At 37.0% G+C, this 24,520-nt stretch overlaps 1 pseudogene; it reads left to right on the top strand.

Annotated features, from left to right (window-relative positions):
* Positions 1 to 139: 139 nt before the first annotated feature.
* Positions 140 to 2,209, top strand: LOC121459024 (annotated as a pseudogene).
* Positions 2,210 to 24,520: the final 22,311 nt, after the last annotated feature.

Genomic DNA, 24,520 nt, shown 5'->3' on the forward strand with positions numbered 1-24,520 from the left:
ACTTCAAGCTTGTAAAATATCATTCAGCCCTATGAAAGTTAGCTAGCTGCTCTCTCTAGTCTCCCCCACACAGCCTAGGTTGGTCGTACGTGCTCTGTGCCCACCCTGCTCTGTGCTACTACAAGGCTTTTCTGTCAAGATGCCTGAGTAAGTGCACCATGGAGAGGAAGAGATGGAGACCTTTGCCTTCCAGGCAGAAATTGCTCACTCATGTTCTTAATCATGGATACTTTTTATTTGAACAAGGAAATTTTCCTTCGATAGCTGATCTCCAATGCTTCTGATGACGTGGAAAAGATTCACTATGAGAGCCTGACAGATTCTTCCAAGTTGGACAGCGTTAAAGAGGTGAAAACTGACATCATCCTCAACCCTCAGGAGCATATGCTGACTTTGGTGGACACAGTCATTGGCCTGACCAAGGTTGACCTCATAAATAACTTGGGAACCATTCCTAAGTCTGGCACAAAGGTTTTCATGGAGGCTCTGCAGGCTGGTACAGACATTTCCATGATTGGGCAGTTTGGAGTTGGGTTCTACTGAGCCTATCTGGTGGCAGAGAAAGTGGTTGTGATCACAAAGCACAATGACAACAAACAGTATGCCTGGGAGTCCTCTACTGGTGAGTCCTTCACAGTGGGTGCCGACCACAGTGAGCCCATTGGCCGGGGCACCAAAGTGATCGTGCATCTCAAGGAAGCCAGACAGAATACCTGGAGGAGAGGAGGGTCAAGGAAGTGGTGAAGAAGCACTCACAGCTCATAGGCTATCCTATCACCCTATATCTGGAAAAGGAAGGAGAGAAGGAGATCAGTGATGATGAGGCAGAGGAAGAGAAGGGTGAGAAAGAGGAGGAAGATAAGAATGACTAGGAGAAGGCTAAGACTGATGATGTGGGATTGGATGAGGAGGATGACAGTGGCAAAGATAAGAAAGAGAAAGCAAAGAAAATTAAAGAGAAATATATTGATCAGGAAGAGCTGAATAAGGCTAAGCCCATTTGGAGCAGAAACCCTGTTGACATCACTCTAGAGGAGTATGGTGAATTCTATAAGAGTCTCACCAATGATTGAAAGGACTACTTGGCAGTCAAGCACTTCATTGTGGAAGGTCAGTTGGAATTCAGAGCATTGTCTTAATTCCTTGATGAGCTCCCTTTGACCTTTTTGAAAACAAGAAGAACAACATCAAACTATATGTTCACTATGTGTTCATCATGGAAGGCTGTGATGAGCTAATACCTGAGTACCTCAACTTCATCGGCGGCATGGTTGACTCTGAGGACCTGCACTTGAAGATCTCCCGAGAAATGCTGCAGCAGAGCAAGATCCTGAAAGTCATCTGCAAGAACATCGTGAAGAAGTGCCTCAAGCTCTTCTCTGAGTTGGCTGAAGACAACGAGAACTACAAGAAATTCTATGAGGCCTTCTCCAAGAATTTAAAGCTTGGGATCCATGAAGATTCTACTAACTGTTGGTGCCTCTCTGCTATCACACCTCTCAGTCTGGAGATGAGATGACCTCCCTGTCAGTGTATGTGTCGCACATGAAGGAGACACAGAAGTCCAACTACTATATCACTGGTGAGAGCAAAGAGCAGGTGGCCAACTCTGCCTTTGTGGAACGTGTGCAGAAGCGGGTCTTTGAGGTAGTGTACATGACTGAGCCTATTGATGAATACTGCTTGCAGCAGCTCAAGGAGTTTGATGGAAAGAGCCTGATCTCAGTGACTAAGGAGGGCCTGGAGCTACCAGAGGATGAGGAAGAGAAGAAGAAGATGGAGAAGAGCAAGGCAAAGTTTGAGAATCTTTGCAAGCTCATGAAGAAGAAGCCAACATGGAGAGGATTATAAAGGCCCAGGCACTTCGAGACGACTCTCTACAATGGGTTACATGATGGCCAAAAAGCACCTAGAGATCAACACTGACTACCCCATTGTGGAGATCCTGAAGCAGAAGGCTGAGGCTGACAAGAATGACAAAGCTGTTAAGGACCTTGTGGTGCTGCTGTTTGCAACTGCTCTGCTCTCCTCTGGCTTCTCACTTGAGGATTCCCAGACTTACTCCAACCGCATCTACCGCATGATCAAACTAGGCCTGGGCATTGATGAAGATGAGGTGACAGCAGAGGAGCCCAGTGTTGTTGTTCTTGATGAGATCTCCCCACTTGAGGGTGATGAGGATGCCTCCCACATGGAAGAAGTAGATTAGAGATGCCTTGGGAAGACCATGTCATCAGTATAGTTTCCCTGTGCTCCCCCAGCAGCCTTGACTGACCCTGACCTACCTGGCTCTCTGCTCATGCTAGAGGATCTCTTACCCTGTCCTGTGCCTTAAGGCAGGAAAATCCCCTCACACAGAATAGCAGGGTTGGGTATTGTATATTGTGGGTTTTTTTGTTTGTTTTATTTTGTTCCGAAATTAAAAGTATGCAAAAATAAAGAAAATGCAGTTTTATGTAAAAAAAAAAAAGAAAGTTAGCTAGCACAGTTTCCAAGATAACTTAAGACTGATTTCTTTGTGTTCTGCAGTCAAAGTGAGTAATGACTTCAGCTACAGTGTCTTACCATCTAAATATAGTGGGGAGCATGAGAAATGACAGTAATCTATATTGTTTGGGTATTTCTGTTGCCTCTGGAACCAGATCATAGAGAGGTAAGCCATAACTGGCACTATGATTTTCATTTAATAATCTATGTCTTCTGGGAGTAGTATTGTTAACTAATGTGTGATACTATGTTCAAAGTCCTGTTTACACACACACACACACACACACACACACACACACACACACACACAATTAATATGAAAATGAGTAGACTTTCATAAGGTTCATTTATGTATCCTGTTTTGATTAGACCAATCATTATGTCTAATTTCCTCTAAGCCACTCCTTCCATTTTCTTATAGACTTTGAGTTCCTAGTGTACTTTCCCCATTTACTTTCATATCAGATATGGTTTATGATTTCCTCTTACTAAAAGACCATAGGTTCTCAAATAGTGTCTTCATGTACACTAAATTTTGAAATTGCCCTTTTTTTCTGTATGTATTTGTTACTTTTCTATTGCTGTGATAAAACAACATGGGAAAGGTATCTTATATAAGAAAGCATTTAATTGGGCTTATGGTTCCAAAGGGCTAGAGTATATGATGGCCCCGAAAAGGCATGGAGACAGGAACAGCGAAGAGCTCAGAGAGAACTAGATTGAAATCTAGTTTCTGAGCTTGGTGAGGAACAATGGAGTTTTTACTTTTTAGCATAATGTTAACTATGGGCATTTCACCCATCCTCTGTGATGTTGAAATATGCCCTCTGTGTTCCTAGACTCTCTAGGACACTTACAATGAAGGGATGTTGGATTTTGTCAAAGACTTCCTTGTATCTAATGATCAGATGATTTGTCTTTGAGTCTATTTATGTGACATATAACATTTATTGATTTATGTATGTTGATCTATCCTTGTATAGCTGTAATGAAGCCAAGTTGGTCATGATGAATGCTTTTTTATATGATCTTGGGTTCAATATGCCAGTGTTTTATTGAGACTTTTGCAACCATGTTCATCAGAGATATTGGTCTGCATTTTACATATTTTGCTATGCCATTATCTGGTTTTGGTGGCAGGGCAATATTGGCACCAAAAAGAAGTGTTTGGAAGCTTCTCTTCCTTTCTTATTTTATGGAATAATTTAAGTACTATTGTTAATAGCCCTTCTTTGAAATTCTGCTTTGAACCATCTGGCCCTGAGTTTCGTTAGTTGGGGGAATTTTATTACAGCTGCAATCTCATTGCTGATTGTAGGTCTGTTTAAAGTATTTGTTTCCTTTTTTTATTTTTGTTGTTGGGTTGTTGTATGCATCTACAAATTTGCCCATTACTTTTAGATCAACCAGTTTATTGGTTATGTCAATCTGACACAAGCTAGTGTCATTTTAGAAGAACCTCTGTTGGTTCTGAAGAGATGGCTCAGAGGTTAAGAGCACTGGCTGCTCTTCAAGAGGTCCTGAGTTCAATTCCCAGCAACCACATGGTGGCTCACAACCATCTGTACTAAGATCTGGCGCCCTCCTCTGGCATGCGGGCATAAATTGAGGCAGATGGTGAATACATAATAAATAAAAAAAAATCTAAAAAAAAAAAAAGAACCTCTGTTGAAAAATTGTCCAACCACATAAGCCTGTGTACAAGCTTTTGATCATTTTTTTGATTGATTATTGATGTCAGGAAACCCTGATCGCTTGTAGACAATGACACCCCTGGGGTGGTAGTCCTGGGTGTGGATAAGAAAGCAGTTTTAGAAAGCCATGATGAACATGTCAATAAACAGTTCTCCTCCATGGCCTATCAGTCCCCACCTTGAATTTCTGCTGTGACTTCCCTTGATAATGGGCTATAAACTGTAAGTTGAAATAAATCTTCTCCTCCTCAAGTTGATTTAGTTATGGTGTTTTATCACAGTCATAGAAAAGTAACTAAAACAGTTGGAAAGAGGTTTTTAAAATATGTTTATGTAATTCTCTTAATTCACAGAATCTATTGTAATGTTTCTCTTTTCAGTTATAATTTTATTAATATAGATCTTGTTTAGTGGCGGTGGGAGGCAACCATGTGCAGGGTGGAGCCCAGGGGCACCATAAAGTCACTCCACTCAATGAAACTCATGTAGAGGGGTCTACTGTGCAGGCGGGAGTGCAGGGGCAGCCTCTGAGAGAGAGCAGAAGGAAAGAGAGGGGCAGGAGGAGTTTGCCTTTTGTAAGGGGATATAGTGCATGCGCATAGGGAGAGTGCTCTCTATTCAGTGGCTGCTGTAGCTACATTATCATGTCTCAGCTGCAGCTAAGACTTGTCTGGCTGGGTCCCTGAGAGCAGGCCAGTGTAAATGCCTGAATGCTAACAGACCTCTTTTTATTTTTGTTTAATTTGGTTTAGGATTTGTGAGTTTTGTTTATTTCTTCTAAAAACACATTTCATTAAAATTTTTTGTATTATTTTCTTCATATTTTAGTCCTGAATTTGATTATTTCTTCCAACATTATGTTTTGAGTTTTACCTGTCTTTTGTTTTGTTTTTGTTTTTTCTAAAGCCTTAAGGTACGTAATTCATTGATTAATTTAATCTCCCTCAAAATTATTTTTGATGCAGGCACTTAGTGTCCTAAACTTTTCCTTGGGACCTTCATTGTATCCTGTTTGGGTATGTTGTGTTTTCATTTTCATTCAATTCTAGAAAGATTTTTAAATTTTCTTCTTGAATTCTTCCTTGACTCAATTATTGCTCAGTAGTCAGTGTGTTGTTTGTCCCGAGAGTTTGTGTACTTTTATAGTTTCTATTGTTATTGATACCCAGCTTTATTCCATTGTGATAAATTAGAATCAGGATTCTATTTCAATTTGCCTGTATTTTCAAAAGAATTTTCTATGTGTACTAATATGTGGTCAATTTGAGAATAAGTTCCAAGGGATGCTGAGAAGAATATATATTCTTTAGTATTTGGTAAAAAGTTTTATAGATATCTGTGAGGTCCATTTCATTTATGTTATTATTTAACACAAGCCTTCTTGGTTATTTTTTGTGTAAATGACCTGCCTATTTGGTGAGCATTGGTCATTTAAGTCACCCACTATCACTAATCTACAATTTAAATCAAGTAGGACGTGTTTTGAAAATTGAATGTGAACATATTTGGTACCTATATTTTTAGAATTGTAATAGCCTCTTGATTTTTTTTTCCTTAATGAATATGGCTCTTCTGACTAGTTCTAAAAGTCTATTTTGGTGACTGGGCATGTTCTTTTTATTGGGGTTTTGTTTTGTTTGAGACAGTTGGTGTGGGAGGTCCTTCTGTCTGTGCACTGCTTTTCTTGGTTAATGAATAAAGAAACTGCCTTGGTCTGTTGATAGGGCAGAACTTAGGTAAGCAGGGAAGATGGAACTGAATGCTAGGAAGAAGAAGGCAGACCCAGAGAAATGCCATGGAGCCACCAGAATCAGACATAGGTAATCTTTGCCAGGAAGCCACTGCCACATGGCAATATACAGATTAATAGAAATGGGTTAAATTAATATAAAAGTTAGCCAATAAGAAGCTAGTGCTAATGGGCCAAGTGTTTTAATTAACATAGTTTCTGTGTGGTTATTTTGGTTCTAAGTAGCCGGGACGAACAATCTACTCACTGCAACAGACAGTCATTAGGTAGCGCAGGTGACCCTCAAATTTATGACTTCAGCCTGTTTCCAGAGTGTTGGTTTACAGATGTGCACTAGCCTGAAAGGAGAAGGCATGCATGGCATAGATTTAAATGATCTTGTTTTTAGAGCAAGGAGAAGGAACAGGTTTGGAGGACTATAATTCATATGCAGATTTTCAATGGCTTTTATAAACCTCGGTCTCCAACTGCAACTCACTAAAGAGACATGGTCTCCCTGTGGGGACTTAACTGTATGTATGTTCTGATCCTTTCTGTGCACTGGAGCCAACAAATCTCCACCTTGTTTTTCTTATGGCCCTAAGCCTATTCCAAAGGTCTTTTGGTACATCTATGTATCTTCCCATCCTGGTACCCTTTTATGTAAAACAGGCTTTATTTTTCTCTCTGTCTATAGATACTCATCTGTTCTGGGCTGTACTAGCTTCCTTTAATTCACAAGCTGAAAATTCTATTTAAAAATTCAACTACCATATAAATTATTTCTTTTCCCTAAAGTTGAAGGAAGACCAAAATTGCATATTAAGGAAGTTATTTATATTGTGAACTATAAATCTTTGCCCCAACTCTCACAGGTATTTTTACTTAGTGTTGCATATGCGGGTTACTAAGGCAACCCTACTTACTCTCTCCATCACCTTTTGACCAGATACAGATTGGGGGAAGGGGCCATAAAAATGAATTTTATGCTCAGTTATGAAATAATATTAAAATAATTTTATCATTGACTAAGAAAAACAAAATTGAAAAATGAAAGCTGATGCTGGAAAGTCACAAGGGACATAAGCTGCTATTTCTCATGAATCCATAGAACATCATTTATAGCTGAATGCGTAGATGGCCCTTAACAACACAATGAATTAGCCAAACATCCTTTGGCTAAATCTATTTATACTTGTTCTTTTTCCAAGCCTGTTTTAAAGCAGGTACTAAAAGCTATCAAAGTCTAAAGTTAGCTCTGGCCAGCATTGAGTGCATTTTATTGGAAGGTTCATCAAGTGTTAGACTGTCAAATAGCACGCTGTTACAGACTGAAATTTCTAACAGATTAGTAGAGAATCTCAGCATTACTAGTGCATATTACAATGTTTCCCTTATTAACATATGTTAAAATAGCACCATTTTGCTAATATCATGTAGAATTAGTCTATGCCTCTTGTGGGAAAGCATGGGTTGAGGAAAAGTTAACTTGCACAAAGATATCCCCTTTGCACTGATGTCCTCTGAACATCTTATGCCAGGGTTAGCACATTTTCTACCCTCAGTCTTTTCTCTGTTCCTTTTGTTTCCTTTCCTTAACAGAGGACCTGTTCTCCGCTGAAACCACTTATCAATGTCTATTTTATTTCACACATTCTTAAGATCTCACACCTAGGAAGTGGAGTGGGTGGTGTCTTTTTTTCCAGTAGCATTGCCCAGCCATTATCTCCCTCCCTCACTGTTGTGGAAACCCATTCTACTCTGAGATCTATGCAGATAGCATATAGTACCTACTTTCTCTTCATTACTAGCATGTAATGGCTTCTATGCCATTTCCCTTCAATTATTGATGTTTTAAGGACCTGGGTCACAGTTCCTTCAGTCACACTGTTCCTGCCAGAATTTTAAGTAACTGTTTTACATTTACACATTTACACAACTGTTCTCCAATACACTGACTTTCCATCCCCTAGAAACCTTACCTTTCTTCAACACTGTGGTCATAAGTATCTGAGGAAGTTTTTAATTGATCTTTAGCTGAGAGAGGAAAGAGTCTGGTAATTGGGGAAACAAGGATGAAAACCAGAGATAGTCACTGCTCTCTTCCCAAATATTATGTGATAAATGCAAAAGAACATTCCGAAAATAAAAGTAATTTCAAATAACAATTGCTTTCCCCGGCTACAATTGTTTTCTTTGTATTGGTTCTAAAATATAGAAACAAGATCAAAAACTGTACATAAAGTAAGTAATTTACTGAACTATGAAGCATAACCTCTTTCTATAAGGAGAAAGAAAACTAAGAGATTTTTTGATAGACCCAAATTTATTTCTTGAATTTCTCATGTAATAAAACTGTATAGACTCTGCTATCATAAAAACAAAAATAAGTATGCTCTCCTGTGAGTTCTCAAGATAGAATTCAACTCTAACCATCTATTAAGCTAAGTCAAGATAAGTAATAAAATATAAATGCAGCGTTTCCTTAGTAGTTCCAAGTTTTCTGTCTCGTGTGTCAGTTCTTCCTAAGCCATGCTTGAGGTCCATGATATAGTGATCTGCACAGCTATTGAAAAGATCTACCACATAGAGATGTGGCGATGGGATTATAAATCTGAATAGAACTGCCAGTTATGAAATTTGATTGTGCAAGTTAGTGAATAGAAGTGATCTTTTAGGGTTGAATTTGCTGAACAAATGACCAAGCCACCTCTCAAACACTGATGCCTGAGAACCAGAGAATGGGCACATTCCATATTCATGCTATTATGGAGTCCAACTCCTTCCTTTCTTACTTTCACTGAAATTTTCTTCACATAAGGAAGAACTTTTATCTCTGTTCTGAACCCCAGAAACTTAGAACAGATCTCTTTCATTGTCCACAACAGGTTTATACTCCAGATTGTAGCCCTAATGATTGATTGTTTACATGTTTACATATGTACATCATGTCATGACATTAACCCTCCCTCAGTGTATGCCTACACACAGACACACACAGACACACACAGACACACACACACACACACACACACACACACACCCCAAAATCTTCTACACAGTAATAAAGAATGTCAAATTTTTTAATCACAACTGATGAGACCTTTTAATTGATCAGGCTGCTGGCCACCTCTCCATCTTTATTTCCTAAAACTTATCATGCCTAATAAATATAAAATCCACTGGGGCAGAAAGATTTTGTTCTATTTATTGTTATAAAACTCATGAATTAAAGCAAAGTATGGAATAGGAAGCTCAAAGTATAGTTCATAGGTGAATGAATGAGTTTCTAAGTCCATCAGCTATGCTTCTTATCATTGCAATGTGTATGCAGCAGTAGTCATGAAAAATAACCAGAATACAACACAGAAAAGCACGTTTATTGTTACTGCTCATTTTCTTGAATATGTGGTTCAACCTCTTTAATACCTTGTGTACATGAATCCACTCATTCTCAGTATTGTTTCTTCTTAGTATAATATCAATTAAAAGATTGATCAAACAAATCACTCTGCAAATGTTCACTACTTCTATTCTATTTCCAGAAATTTAAACTCTTAACCTTCTTTGTATCTGTATTTGTGCAGTAAGGTCCCAAAGGAAGCTTATCATGCTGATGTATAGCAGAGGCCATAAGATTACAGCAGGTGACAACTAGTGTTCAGATGTCAAACCATCAGAGGGATGATTCTCTGATGAAAGATAATCCTGTCCAGGCAAAGCCTACAGGATCATCGACTTTGGAAATGTACTCATATCTGCTAAAGCAGTTTGGTGTCTCCCTAACATCTGCATTAGGTGTGTAATTTCATGTGATGTGTATGTGTAATTTCATAATTATTTCTTGATCTTATGGGCACATATATCTGTGGGTGATCAAGAAGAAGATGTTTAGTTATATAACTTTGATACATAGAAAATATACTAGGACATGCTTCATAGGTAGATCAATTGTCTCATAAGAACTGTAGACCCTACTTTGTTCCTTTTGCTCAGACTAACTGCATACAATTAGCTCACTTTTACCTTAGAGCAAGTTCAAACTAGACTAAAGGCTTTTTGTAAACAGATCATAAGTTTAAAACCTTACAGCTATGCACAAGATCAGAGTGGCCAGTATCTAACCAAGGTTACTACACAAAGGACCATAAGAAAATCATGTCAATTTTTTGCTTGCAAAGTCTGCTGACAATAGATCTATGTCTCAATGTTTGTCAATGGGCCCTATGCTCCCCAATTCCTAATCTATTCACAGTGTTACTTCTGTAACTTTGGAAACTTGTGTTGCCATGGCAAATGACTCAGCTACTTATCACTTACCGAGGAATGTGCTTTTGACCAATGAGAGGTAACTCTTGTAATTATTTTTATTTCCAAGCCTCCTGCAAAAGAAGAATTTTTAAGCTAGGAAGTGGAAGCTATGAGGAATTAGAATTAGGACAAAAGAATAAAAGCAAGCAATAAAGAGCCGTGACTGGAACAGTACCTGTGTGAACCTTTTCCCTCAGATTTATAGCTATCCTAAATTCTCCTTCACTACGCTATGGCTTCTGACCCAAACTCTAGAAGATAGACTTGCAGAGCAGACCTCTCAAGCAGTGGAGAGATATACCTATAAATTCATGGTCTTTGGGTTCAACTGAATTCTCACTTTCCCTGGAAACCCTGTAGTGTGTTTTAAAATAAGAGTGCTTTTTTAAAATGCAAATCAAAATGAGATACTATCTTACATGTGTCAGAATGACTAAGATCTGTTGGGGAATACTTTCCTATGTGTAAGTTTTGTTTATGCTGCAATTGTTTAACTCTGTGAAGCTGTTTTACTGTGCCTGTCTAAAACACGTGATGGTCCTAATAAAGAGATGAATGGCCAATAGCAAGGCAGGAGGAAGGATTGGTGGGACTGGCAGGTAGAGAGAGTATAAACAGATTGAAAACTGAGGAAGAGGAGGAAGAGCAAGTGAACAGGAGAGGAGGACATTAGGGGCCAGCCATCCAGCCACCCAGTCAGTCAAAGAGTAAGAAGGAAAGTAAGATATACAGAAGTAAGAAAGATAAAAGAGGGAAAATGTTGTCAGGATAATTTAAGTAAAGCTGGGAAGAAAGAAGGCAAGCTAACGCTGCGTATTCATAGCTAAGTAAGTGTGATTTATTTGAGAACTGGATGATGGGCCCCTCAAAAATCCAAAAGAATAAAATATCCCACAACAAAGATAAAAAATGACACCAATGACAGCTTGCGTTGGTGAGGATGTGAAGTAAGGGGAGCACTCCTCCACTGCTGGTGGGAGTGCAAACTTGTGCAGCCACTCTGGAAATCAGCATAGTAGTTTCTCAGAAAATTGGAAATCAATCTACCTCAAGACCCAGTGAAATCAGTCTTGGGTGTATAGTCAAAGTCAATCACAAGGACACTTGCTCAACAATATTCACAACAGTGTTATTATAATATTAGCCAGAACCTGGGAACAATCTAAGTGGCCCTCAACTTAAGAATGGATAAGGAAAATATGGTATATTTAGTCTGTTGAGTATTACTCAGCTGTAAAAAAAAAATAATATCATGAATTGCAGGCAAATGGATGGAATTAGGAAAAAAAAAATCCTGAGTGAGGTAAACCAGACCCAGAAAGACAAACATGGTATGTACTTACTTATAAGTGGATTTTAGATATAAAGCAAAGGATAACTAGACTACAATCTACAGCTCCAGAGAAGCTAGAGCTTCCTTTCATTAACTAAAGGAATGAGACGTAGAGATCCACAACCAAGTACCGGTCCAACTCTGGGAATTCAGTCAAAGAGAGGGAGGCAGGAATACATCAACAAAGGAGATCAAGTTCATGATGAAGAAATCTACACAGACAGGTGAACTAAGCTTGTGGAAACTCATGATTCTGGATGAAGAGCTGTGGAACCTCCATGGGCCTGAACTAGACCTTCCATATGTGTGAGTCAGTTGTGAAGCTTGGGCTTGAGGGGCCCCTGGCAGTAAAACCAGGATCTAAACTTGGTGCCTGAGCTAGCTTGTTGGATCCTGGTGCAGGAGAATTGTCTGTATTCTGTCAATCATATTTTAAATAAATGCTGATTGGCCAGGCAGGAAATATAGGCGGGAAAACCAGACAGGAGGTAGAAATGTTCAGAGTAGTGGGTGGGGAATGGGCTGAGGGGGAGGTGATGGGGAGCAGGGATAGGGTAGTTGGAGAACTTTGGTTGGAATATAAAATGAAATTTAGAGTGCTTTTCTATTATAAGGGTAAATATTTCATATATATTCCACACTGAGTCTCTGGCCCTCTTCAACACCCTTCTGCTTACATAGTCAATGTGCATCATAGACCACTGAAATATTGAAAGTGTCAGAAAGATATGTCACTTTCTCACAACAAAATCTATAATCCTAACCTGAGTTTGGTTTCATTTTGTTTTTTTTTATTCTTTTAAGTAATATTTTCCTATGCTCTTTGCCATCATGCCCTATCTCATCTTTCCAAAGAACCTGCTTCCTGGATTTACTTTTCATCAACCAATTTGTTTTTGCTGGGTCAATGCTATGACTATAGAAACCCACTCCAATGCCCTCTCCCTCTTTATTCTCCACATAGCTTCTTTGTTTTCACATTTTTTTTCTAGCTCTCCAATCATTTTGCTTCATTGTTCTTGAATTCTTGAAAGTATTTTTTGCAGTATTTCTTTACTGCCAATTTCTCAATCACTTCCTAGGTTCCCCACTTCAGAAATTAGAAAACATAGTTTTCATCAAAACCATGTTCATGTATCTTTTGCTAGTTAAAACGACTGTTTCCCAGTCCATGTGTTCATTCTCTTATCTTGCACTCTTGACTGTTTTGTTCTATGAAACTTACCTCTGGTTTATCTGCCCCCTTTTTGTTTACCGTGTTGATATTTTTCTTCATCCTTTAATGTGAATATAATTCTAAGCTTTATAATTCAACCCTCACCCAGAAGCTATCCTATACCTTTGCTTCTTTTCAGTGTATCTATCAATTTATCTTTTTAATTTATTTATTTTTGATGGCTTTTAATGCTGATGATTTCAAACTTTGTTTTCTGTCCCACACTTGATGAAGTTCAGTTCTTAACTGTTAATTGCTTGCTTTATATCTGCAACTAATAAGTTTCTAAAACTGAAATTCAACATAAGAGACTGTTCTGTATTTTGTTTAGTACTTCTTATTTCAGTAATGTTAACACTATCCACCAACCCAATTGTTTAAACCAAAGATTGGTATCATCTCTTAGTTTCTTCCTTCTCTCAGTCATTACAGCCATTCAACAGCAGCCTCCTTGATCTCTATTGCTTTTCAAGACTCTTTCCCCATCTTCCTGTATCTACTGCTGCCATTCTGGTCCATATATAGTTGTTTTACTGTTATACTCTTGTACTGTTCGCCATATTCCTGCCCTGTCTCTTTGCTTTACTATTGTATCCCACGGCTCAGTGTATGTACATATTTGAAGTGATCCTTTGACAATGAAGTTGAGATCATTTGACTCCTCCTTTATTTCTGTCATACTTGTACAATACTGAGACTCTTTTCCATGGTTCAGAGGGCCTATATGTAATCTTGTCTGGGTAGTCCTTCCCCATGCTCACATGGTGTTAGTTCTACCCATATTTACTACAATTAGATTTCATTTTCTTTTATAAATTATGATATTTCTAGCTTGTACATTATTCTTGGTGTCTGCTCCCTATATTCTATCTTGGGTAGTTTGTGCTTGGCGTCAGACCTAAATATTTAAATATTAAAGAATATTACCTAGTCATCCAAATATTTGCAGTATTAAAACATGAAATTGTATTAGTTCATAACAGTGTATTTGATCTTCCCCAATCTGAAGTTCATATATTGTTTTCTGTCTCCAATATAATTTAATTTGAAACTTATTCAAGTGTTTGAAAATGTCTAGTTATAAAATAATTCTATTTATTAAAATTTCTATCTCTTCCCTTAGTATAAGAAGAATCAAATCTTGACAACATGATTTTAATCAAAGATTACACATAAGTTCAGATAATTGATGCTCCTAAGCTTCCAGGTTACTACGCTCAAGGGATATCGATGAAAAATGGCAGAGGTCAGCCTGTATTTTGACCAGTATTAGACAAGTAAAAATTAGATGTCTTTCTCTTGAGCAGCTTAGGTCGAGTTGTGTTATAGATCATCACTGATCACCAAAGAACCATGGTAGATGCAGAAATTAGTTTCAGCTGGCTGTTATTTTGTATATAAACAAACCAATTTGCAAAACCTTGGGAATCATGGATCATGGATTCCGTAGTAGACTAGCTTAATTACCTGTTAGGTGATCCATGAGAAATTTGAATCAATATGAAAATGATGGGGAAAGAGAAATAAAAATACAACAATAGCAACTCTGAACTAGCTGATCTCAAATCCATTTAGCAAGCAAGACCAGTTAGAATGAGAGCAGGAGGCAAAATCGTAATATGTAAACAAACAAATCAAAAATCAAAGAGAGACTTCACTAAGTGAGAGATTGTCTAGAGGAAAGGGCACAGAAAATGTCCAGGTTTACCCTGTACAAAAATAGCCATAATCAGATTATGGTCCTTTGCTTTTCAGCAACTATCTTAGTGCTTATGTCTTACAGGACAAGGTCAGTTGAAGGTTAGCCAAGAAAATAACTCTGAAGAGTTAGAGTATGCCTGGGATATAATCTTTGCCATAAATTAAAATGAGCTTTTATTATAGAATATATCAAGGTCCATGATATATGAGAATACCATGTAACAGGCCACATTTCAGAAAAAAAAATCAGTCTCACAGATGAATGTAGATATAAGAAGCTAAGTAACTTTCTTGTTTTTATGGCATAGATTACTTTGAGAATGTACATGTTAATTGATTTGATAGAGCCAGGGAGAAAGAATCACCATGTAATATTTAGTATGACGTCTGTCAAACTTCTCTGGAAGAATGTCAGAAGTCTTCAACTCCACAACCCACGCTAGAAAGCACTATCTCAAGCTAATGCTAGTATTTTATTGGATTCTCAGGAAGTACTGCCAATGAAGACTATATCAAAGGTTAGTGATCTCAGAGTAGCAGCTGCTGTTCACTGAAGGATCCTCTCCTATCTTCTCTATCCCCAGGCAGTTTTAGTGCAGACAAGTGAGATGACTTTTGACTTTTCCTCCTGCTCCATACAGTCCATATTAGTGCTCAGAAAGAAACCTGAAATCTTACTAAATGAATAGGCAATAAAGGTTTGGTTAGATTATTCCATAGATCACAAGAGATTTTTTTTTCTGTTAATTAGTTGCTATTAAGTTAGGAACTTTACTTAACTGGGTGTTGAAACTCTCAATAAACATACCCCAGAGTGAAAGTCTATCTCTTCCTGAAAAAAATAAAAGTGAATACCTATGTCAGAAAGGGAAGTTGGTGACATCTGGTTGCTAGGAATAAATCAAATCTCCCATCTGCTGAAAGGGTTTTGAGTTCCCACTTCGCATCTCGATTGTCACTGTAGCTGTGTCTGGATGACAATACCCTGAGCATTCTAAGCAACCTGCCCATGCCTGTGCAGTGAAATAGCATCATTCTGCTGCACTGATTAAAAAATGAGTGTTTTTGCTCATCTAACTAAGAACTAACCCTTTATTTCACATGACGATGATTTAACATAGTTCAGGGGAATGAATTAAAATACACTAGGCACACACAAAATATAATCAACTGTGCATTTTTCTGCAACGTCATCTATGATATTTATACAGTATTTACTTTATCATATAAAAATAGTAAGGAATTTGGTGGCAATATTTTTTCTAAATGTTCAAAACAATGTGAGTGGTGTATAAAAGAATTTAGTGTTTAAAAGGAAGTTTCCTTGTTTTTCAAATAGAACTTAGATAATCATTTTTATCCACATTTTACTATGACAAAAAGAATTCTTTTCTGATATTAAATATTCTACCTAATTTGCTTAGAAAACCTAGATTCTAACAAAAACAGTGGATGTTAACAGTATCCTCCCCACCTTACATAAATGGAAGCTTGTTGATGCATCGTTTGATTTAATCAAAGTTAATTAACTTTGAAGAACAGTTTGCACTAATTGGGGACACATTGCATTTTACCAGTTTTCCAGAACTAAATATTTAAGAGGTAAACAAATTTTAAAACTGAGTTATATCTAGACACATGCAGCTACAAAAAGACTCCATATATATTTAATTAGGTTGACCTTAAGGATACCTGTAATGTTTATTTCAACAAACAGTTCATGCTTTGATCACTGCTAGAATATTAGTATGACTTGAAACATCTTTAAGGTGCAACCAGCATCCAGAATATTATTAAATTTTACTCCTAATTTATCATTAGTGCCTATAAAATATATTACATTAGTCAAATAATAGCAGAGAGATATATTATAGCAGACACCACATTGTCAATTACAAATAAACTATGTTAATTATTTATTATCTCATATTGGCTTATTGCAAAATATGTATTGCTTTTATATATCACAAATATGAAAGGGATTCTAATTTTCTGCCTTTCTTAGGCAAAAATTATTTGGAGAATCTGGCAAACTTCTTAATTAAATACAGAGTAAAACTGAGATATTAAGGAGTCTTCCCCCCAAAAAGATAAGTTAGGTTATTTCTCAAAAACTCAAGGTATTTTGATGGAAGTTTTGAAGATGCTACTTAAAAAATTCATCAGATACCATGTAGGGGCTATATGTTTGTGGGAGGTGTTTCTGTCATTTTAATATATAAACTTATTAACAAGTAAATGGGGAGAAATTATCTGGGATTTACTTTGGCTTCAATCATAGACAATAAATAAATAGATCTGCAAGTAGGAAGTAGATCAAAGTGCTCCAAGCCGCCAACCTTTCACCTCAACTTCATTGCCCTTGTTTTCAGCAGTGGAAGGGGCATCTAGCCCAGTTTCTCCTGCTTACCCATTCTACTCTTTTTGCAGTTACAGATTACCTATGAGTTAGAAATTGACACAAATTATTTAGTCCTTCTGCAACTATGACTTATTAATATAAAGTAAGCTATTTCCCAATACAAAAGTAAGAACATTTCAAATGCATATTAGAGCAGTATTTGACCTTCTCTGTTCCAAAGATGCTGCTATTCTAGTCTGTATTCCCATACCTTTCTCTTGTGTTTCTTTCTTCCTTAACAGATCACCTAATAACTAATGGTCTTTCCATTAACTCTTTAGTGCTGGACATGGAATTTAACTGTGTACCTCTTTGTAAAAATGTGATTTTTTTTAAACTTCACCTTTAGTCATTCTGACTCAATACATTTTAAAAGCAATCTAGGCATGTGAATTATAAAAATAATACCAAGAAATTTTCCTTTTCTTTGCCCTCTCTTCTTCCCATTTCTTCTTTCTTGTTTGCATGGGATATTAAAACCATGTTCTTATGTGTGTGAGATGAAAAGCCTACTATTGAGATATGTCTCTAGTCTATTTTTAAATTTTGAGACAGGACATCACTAATTTGCCTAAGTAGGTGTTGAACTATGGTTTCCCACATAACTAGGATTGTAATCCTATGTCACTGGACTTTGTCCACACAATTTTAACAAATGAAAATTAAAATTAAACTACAGATATTGAGAAACAAACTTTAAAAAAAGAAATGTGAATGTTAATTATTTTCAATTAAATATCTAAAAATATTCGCCTTTCCTCTATAGACCACACTCTCAACTGCCAACCATAGTCATAGGTAAAATTCTCCCTGAGGAAACATACAGTGAGAGTGCCAGTGAATGAATGAGTCAAGAAGTCAAGGACTGAGGGCTTAGTGTTGTGTGTAACAAATACAACCCTCATCTAACACTGGGGTTTGCCAAAACTTAACAGGTGGAAAACTCTTGGGTTTTTAAGTTAAGCATGCGGCAAGAACTTCAAATAGTCTCCTTGGAGTCTTTTATGACTCTGCTTCTTGTGCTGGCATTTGATAGGCACCAACAACAGTGTCAGTGCCATCACAACTGGGAAAAAAATCAAGATAAATAAACCAATTGTGACAAATCACAGCAGCATCTCATGGATGCCTTAAATATCTAGCACGGGCACGCAGGAGATAATCTAAGCATGAAAGGGTAGTAGGTAAGATGTGACTCCTTCTTAATAAAGCTTGAAATTGATTGTTAACTTACATTTTGGATAATATATTGGCCCATTTTCTGTTACTACACTGAAATAGTTGAGGTATACCCACCTTTTAAAGAAAGGGAATTTTTTAGGTTAAAATCCCACAGGCTTAAAGTTTAATCTCTTGTTCGGACTCCAGATAGGATCTCTTTTGGTTTTACACTTTCTAACCAGTAAAAATGGCAGAAATACAGGCCGGATAGAAAGATCACAGTCCAAGGAAAGGGAAACCAACATGGGCTAGATCCCTACATTCATGAAGACTTTCCAGACATCCCACTTCCAATGCTATTTCCCCTAAGGACCAAGCTTCTGACCCATGAGATCATATAAAATAAACTCAATTCTTGTTCCAACCACATTAGACAGTAAAAAATTAATCTTTTCATTATTTTTAAGATTTAGAAATTGTTCAATTATTTATATATGTGTGCATTGTGGGTTCAGAAAAGGGAGTCAGATTCCTAGAACTGGAGTGACTATGATTTATCGACATGCATTCTAACAACTGAACCCAGGTCCTCTCAAAGAGCAGTATGTGCTTTTAGCTACTATGCTTTCTCTCAAGACTGACAAGATAATCCAATGTGTCAATTCTGATATCTCAGTGATTTCACCCATGTGTGTGTAGTACAAGTTAATAGTATCAAATAATTTAAGATTATTACTATTCTCTGTAAGTACTGAGGCAATAATTAATCATATATGTATGCACTAGTAGCCTGTTTGCAGAGGAGTTGGACACTTATTTGGAGACAGAATTGGCTGTAAGACTTGCACTAATTCAACATGCATGTATTGAGCATTTATTATCTATGAGGAAATAGAAAGGATACTAGGAATAAAGATGTGATTATGCAAAACCCATGTTTTCAAATTGTTTGTTGGTTGTAAAGAGTTCAAGGGTCCCTGAACTTGAAAGAAATATCACATAAGCAGAGCTTCAAAGATTACTGGGAATTTTCTAACAGAAAAAAGAAGAAGCCTTTTGGGCCAACAAAATGTCCATGACATAAAGTATGACAGTGTCAGCAGCAGGCTGAGAATCCCTCTGGGTCAATGGAAAGAGACAATATTGATGAATCTGAATTTCAACCTCTCTGTGCTGATGCCTGAAGATGGCCCTTCCCAGCAAATGAGACTAGAAATCATTCTTCCAGGGTGATGTCTCTACAATAGCGAGGACTAGAGAGTCACTGAGAAATGAGTTAGAAGTAAAGGGATAGAGCCTCTCTGGCTGGTGTCACAGCTCATATGGGCCAGTCATCCTAAATGGTGGTGATAATCTGTGTCATTTGTAGTAGTTGGAATAAATACTCATACACTGGTCCCATCCCCAATAGTTCTGAATTGTTGAAGGGTTATTGTTTGTTTTTGTTTTTTACTGGCACCAGAGCATACTTTTATTTTACAAGTTCTACTGATGAATTTGACTTGCAATTAGAGTTCCTAAGCATGGGTTAAGGACGTACTCATAACTTGGCTAGATATTTCTATCACCTAAGCAATGTTATGTTCTACATATGACATGGCCTCAAAGGATGTACTGTTTTGAAAGTCTGTATTTTTACCTATATGAATATATGTGCACTTGTATATATGTGTGTTTGTGTATTCATGTGCATGGACATGTGTGTATGAATGATTCAATTGCAGAATCTGGTATTATTTTCCAATAATTTGTCTTATTGCTCTACAACTAATAATCAAAGAAGAAAAGCAAAACAGGAATTCAGGAACCACAGCCTTTTTATGAAGTGGGAAGAACAGGAGTTTTTATTAGAATGATATCCTGCTCCATTACATTCAGAGGGTTAAAGTGTCTTACATTACACCAATACAAATATTGTATACTTTATAAAAATGAAATGGAGTTAATGATGTGGAACTAGCATACATGTGTGAATTGTTGATAAAAAAAAAAAAACAGCTCTTGCCTCAAAGAGAACAAGAGGGAGTTCTTCTGTGCCAAACACAAGCAACCATGGTCCAGGAACATGAACTTAGGTTGCCCTGAATGAAAGCTCCTCTATGGAAGACACTAAAAGAATGTTTATAATCACAGAACAAAGGCAATGCACAAATAAATGGGTTTCCAAATACACTGGTGGTATTTACATGTAGCTCAAAGCTCAGAAGTACTGTCTGTGGGTTTTAGATCCTTTCTGATCACACTGTTAGCTTCTGGGTTGGTAGAAAATAGTGAACTGCCTAATAAGTAAGATTTGCTTATTACTTGGAAGATATTAGATCAGGTACAGAGTTTGGTAATTGGTGTGTGCTAAGGAGATTAAAGATAGCCATGATAGCTTTAGCTCTGGATCTGCATTATTACGTCTTCCCACTATATGAAGTCATAGTCAACTACTGGGTTTGCGAGAGCTGCAGCATAGACATTGATTCTTTAGAGAAGTTCACCTAATTCAAGTACATGGTACCAACTTGTTTAAGGTGCATGTTTGGTGGAAAGCAGCATTGATTCAAGGTTTTTTTTTTTTTCTTCCTATCCCTCTAGGAACTATAGTTTACATTTAAATCTCTGGATGGGGCCAGCATTCACAAATGCTGTTGGGCAAGCACACGTTGAAAAGAATGTTTGATGTTTACTGTGGTTCGGGTGTATCCTTTAATTTTTTTTGGTGTTAATCATGGGACGGGGTGGAGGACAACTTGTGTCAGTCAGTTTTCTGCTCCTACCTTATAGTTTTTAAGGATTGAACTCAGGTTGTTAGGTTGTGTAGGAAGTCTTTCTGTATATGTGTTGCTTTTATTGGTTAATGAATAAAGAAGACGTTTTTGACCAATGGCTTAACAGAATATAGTCAGGTTGGAAAAGATATATACAGAGAGTAGGCAGAGTCAGGGAGATGCCATGGAGCTGCCAGAGGAAAAAGATGTGAGCTGGCAGTTGGAACCTTGCTGGTAGGCCACAAACCTTGGTAAAATATAAAATAAAAGAAATGGCTTAACCAAAAATATAAGAACTAGTTAACAATGCCCTGAGGTGACTGGCCAAGCACTGATTTAAATAATATAGTTTCTGTGTGATTGTTTTGGAGTCTGTGTAGTCGGGAAACGAACAAGCAGTCCCTGTCAACAGTTAGGCCCGGTGGCAGGCACTTTGTTGTCTGAGGTATCTCGACATCACATCATTTTCCACAAAGTTTATGTTACATAAAATGGAGAGGGTATTTTTGTCTCATGCCCTCTGCTTTAAAATTAAACTCTATGTAACATCTTTTAAAGGCTATGTCTTCCCTGAAGCTGCTTGAGGTTATTTATAATGGGGGATTTTAATTAGAATAGATTTGGTTGGAGTGGTTTTTCATTTCTTGGTTTTATAAATAAGATATATTTTCTTTGTTTGCCCTCTGAACTTTAAATTGATAAAGAGAACTAAGGTCACTAGAGGACAACCATAAGAAGAAACCAGAATATCCCAGAATATTCTGCAGAAAGGGAACTCCAGGGACCTAGCTTTTTACTTCCCTAAAGGGGAAGTAACCCTAACCTTAAAAACATCTTCTGAGAAATATCAGTCTTAGCCTTCTTTGCTGAGACTCCTTGAAGGTTATTCTGAGCCCAAAACCTTTTGGCTTAATGCATCTTTTTTCTATTTGTGTTCTATGAAAATGAGCATATCCTGCCTACAAACTGACTGCCCCAACTCTCACGTCACTTTGGCTTCAGTTAAAGTAATCAGAATTTTTTCCCTTTTCCTGTTCTTCATCCCTTTATTGTACTATTGTGTCACTTGCACATGGTGGAGGGGTGAGTAAAAGTTTATTGTACGGTGCTAATTCAGTTGATTTCTTCTAGGTTGCTACCTACACCTTATATCAGCTTCAGTTATTAGAGTATAGAATAGCAGCAGATATACTAAAGAAAGAGTTAAAATAATCCCATGTGGCATAGAATGAATGGCTTATGGTTTTAAATACACATGTATAAGTGTCTGTATACATGTGTATGACCCAACTGGCTTTTCATCAAGTCTTTAGTATTAACTTTTGAACTGTCTTGTGTTTACTCTTAGAGCTTTCAATACCACTTACTCTGACTTGAGACTCTCACAGAGAACCCCAGGGTTTCTGTGCAGTAAACAAATCATTAGTGCTGTGCTTTGTGGGCAAGTATTTCTGGTTTCAGAATTGAGTTGAACTGTTTTTACAAGATTCTTTTTGGTCATTACTTTGTTTCTTCATTCTGGGTCAGATCACTTGTGGTTTTTCAGTGCATGTACCAAGAGCTACACTACATAAAATGTCAATGGAAATGACTCCTGCCTTAAAGGCACAGACAGTCTATTAGAAGAGAAACATAAAGAGTACAATCATAATTTAAATGTAAAGTATAATTATAATTAAAATGTGCTGACCAGAGCAAGGAGGTTCTATAAGAGTTTGTGGAAATGCAGAGGAAGATGGGCATTAGAAAATTCACTAGAGAGAACAATGATCTGCAGTATGTTAAGCAAAGCACAATAACAATTAAATAGGCCAGGCATTAGGGAGAAACACTTTCTACAGGTGGCATTCTAAACCATTATCTTAGGTTCTCCAGGCATATTTCTCACAAATGAAGCAAATAAGAAAGTAGAAGGGATAGCTTTCTGTAAAGAACAGAATTAAGGTTGTGGATGAGAAGAGAAAATAGAAAATGACAAGGAATTAAAGAAAAACCAGACTGTCTCTGTGTTAGGTAAATGAAACAATTTGCTATATACTCTTTTTTTTTTTTCTAGCATTCGGAGCTCTGATCTTTCTTTACTACCTCTGAGTAATGTTATCTTCACAATTCTGTGGCAGTAACTGGATGTTGACGCTCTCTTCAAAACTAAATTGTCAGTAACTAAAAACTGCCTTGTGATTCTATCAGCTCTTTAGCAGTATCATTTCTTTGTACTTGAAAGTAATCTGCCCACTGTTAAAATTCATCTCAAACTTGTTGGGATGGAGACAGCTTCCATTCATTTCTGTAGAGCCTATTGTGAGGGTGAGGAATCTTTCTATGGCTTAAATCTTAAGATTGGTTCTAGAAGAAATGACATTCCGTTTATAACTGCAACTTGTAATTTTGTCTGCCTCATGGATAAAATCCTATTCTGGCCTCCACATAGTTCATATCCTTTTGAATTGCTCTTGTTCTGCTGTAATCTCCTTTCCTTAGACTATAAAGACTAATATCCACACGCTCCCCTATCTCTCTTACATTCACCACCCAATCTTATAGTAGCCTCACACTCGCAGTAAATGACATTAAATCCTATAAAAGCATTTCTCAAATGTGCTTTTCTCAAAAATGTGCTTCACCAAAGTACAGTGCTTTAAAAGCTTTGGGAAGAAGGTTTCTAGTCAAATAAATGTATTAAAAAACATTAAAAATAAAAACAATTTCTGAACAACTACATAGTTAAAAATCATCTTACTGATATTCGGTTACCATTTTAAAGGTGAAAGAAACATTTTTAAAAATTCAAATCCATAAGGCATACTTTAAACTTGTTGAAGAAAATACTGTTTTGTTGGTAGTCAGAGAAATCTTTGTGATCTTTAAAAACTACCCTCTCCAGCCAGTCTAGATTCCCAACTAATATTTGAGGATTTCAACTCTACATTCACCTATACCCTTTTAACTACATTTCTGATGAGCATTCCACTATTACTCAATTGTGCACAATTTTTGTAATAGTACTTATTCATTGAGCAAGATCTGTTTTGATGTATTTATAAAAATTATGAAAATAAGGTCAACAAATTAAGATATTTTCCCCAGATGGACATTTTGGAATTTAAATCCTTTAAAAATATCTTTTTCTTTATTTCTGACCATTTCATCTATGCATCCATGTATTATTAAATTAATGCCCTCAATACCCTTTTATCTTTTTTCCTTCCTCTGAGTACCCTCATTCAATGATTATACCACTGAAGCAAATGACATTCTTCCTCTAGTATCAGCAGTATCAATAAATCTCCTGAAAGGGATAGGGCTTTACACTTCTCCAACCTTGAAAAAGTATTGCAGGACCCAATCTTATACTGGGATTCATGGCTGCTGTGTTCATGAATGTAACAGCTATGTTCTATCTGGATTACAGAGTTTTGTGGAACTTCTCCCCACCCTCTGGCTCTGAAAGTTTTTCTTCCTTTCTCTACAATGACGTTCAAGGGTGTTGGGGCCTTGATATAGATGTCCCTTTTAGAACTAAGTGCTCAATAAAAATTTAATTAATTCTTTTTAATATTGACTTTCTCTTCCAAACCAAACACCATGGAATTCAATATCAACCTAAACATGTAGAAATAAATATGTAGAAATAAACTGCCCTACTAGATTCGTAGAAATGTGTATACAACTTTGTGAGCTTGTGCTTTAGAAGATGACTTCAGCCAAACAAGTAGTTTTTGTGGTTGTTG

Source organism: Microtus oregoni, unplaced genomic scaffold (assembly GCF_018167655.1).
Source record: "Microtus oregoni isolate MIOR12 unplaced genomic scaffold, Mior012 000018F_ref0000195, whole genome shotgun sequence".
Classification (NCBI taxonomy): Eukaryota; Metazoa; Chordata; class Mammalia; order Rodentia; family Cricetidae; genus Microtus; species Microtus oregoni.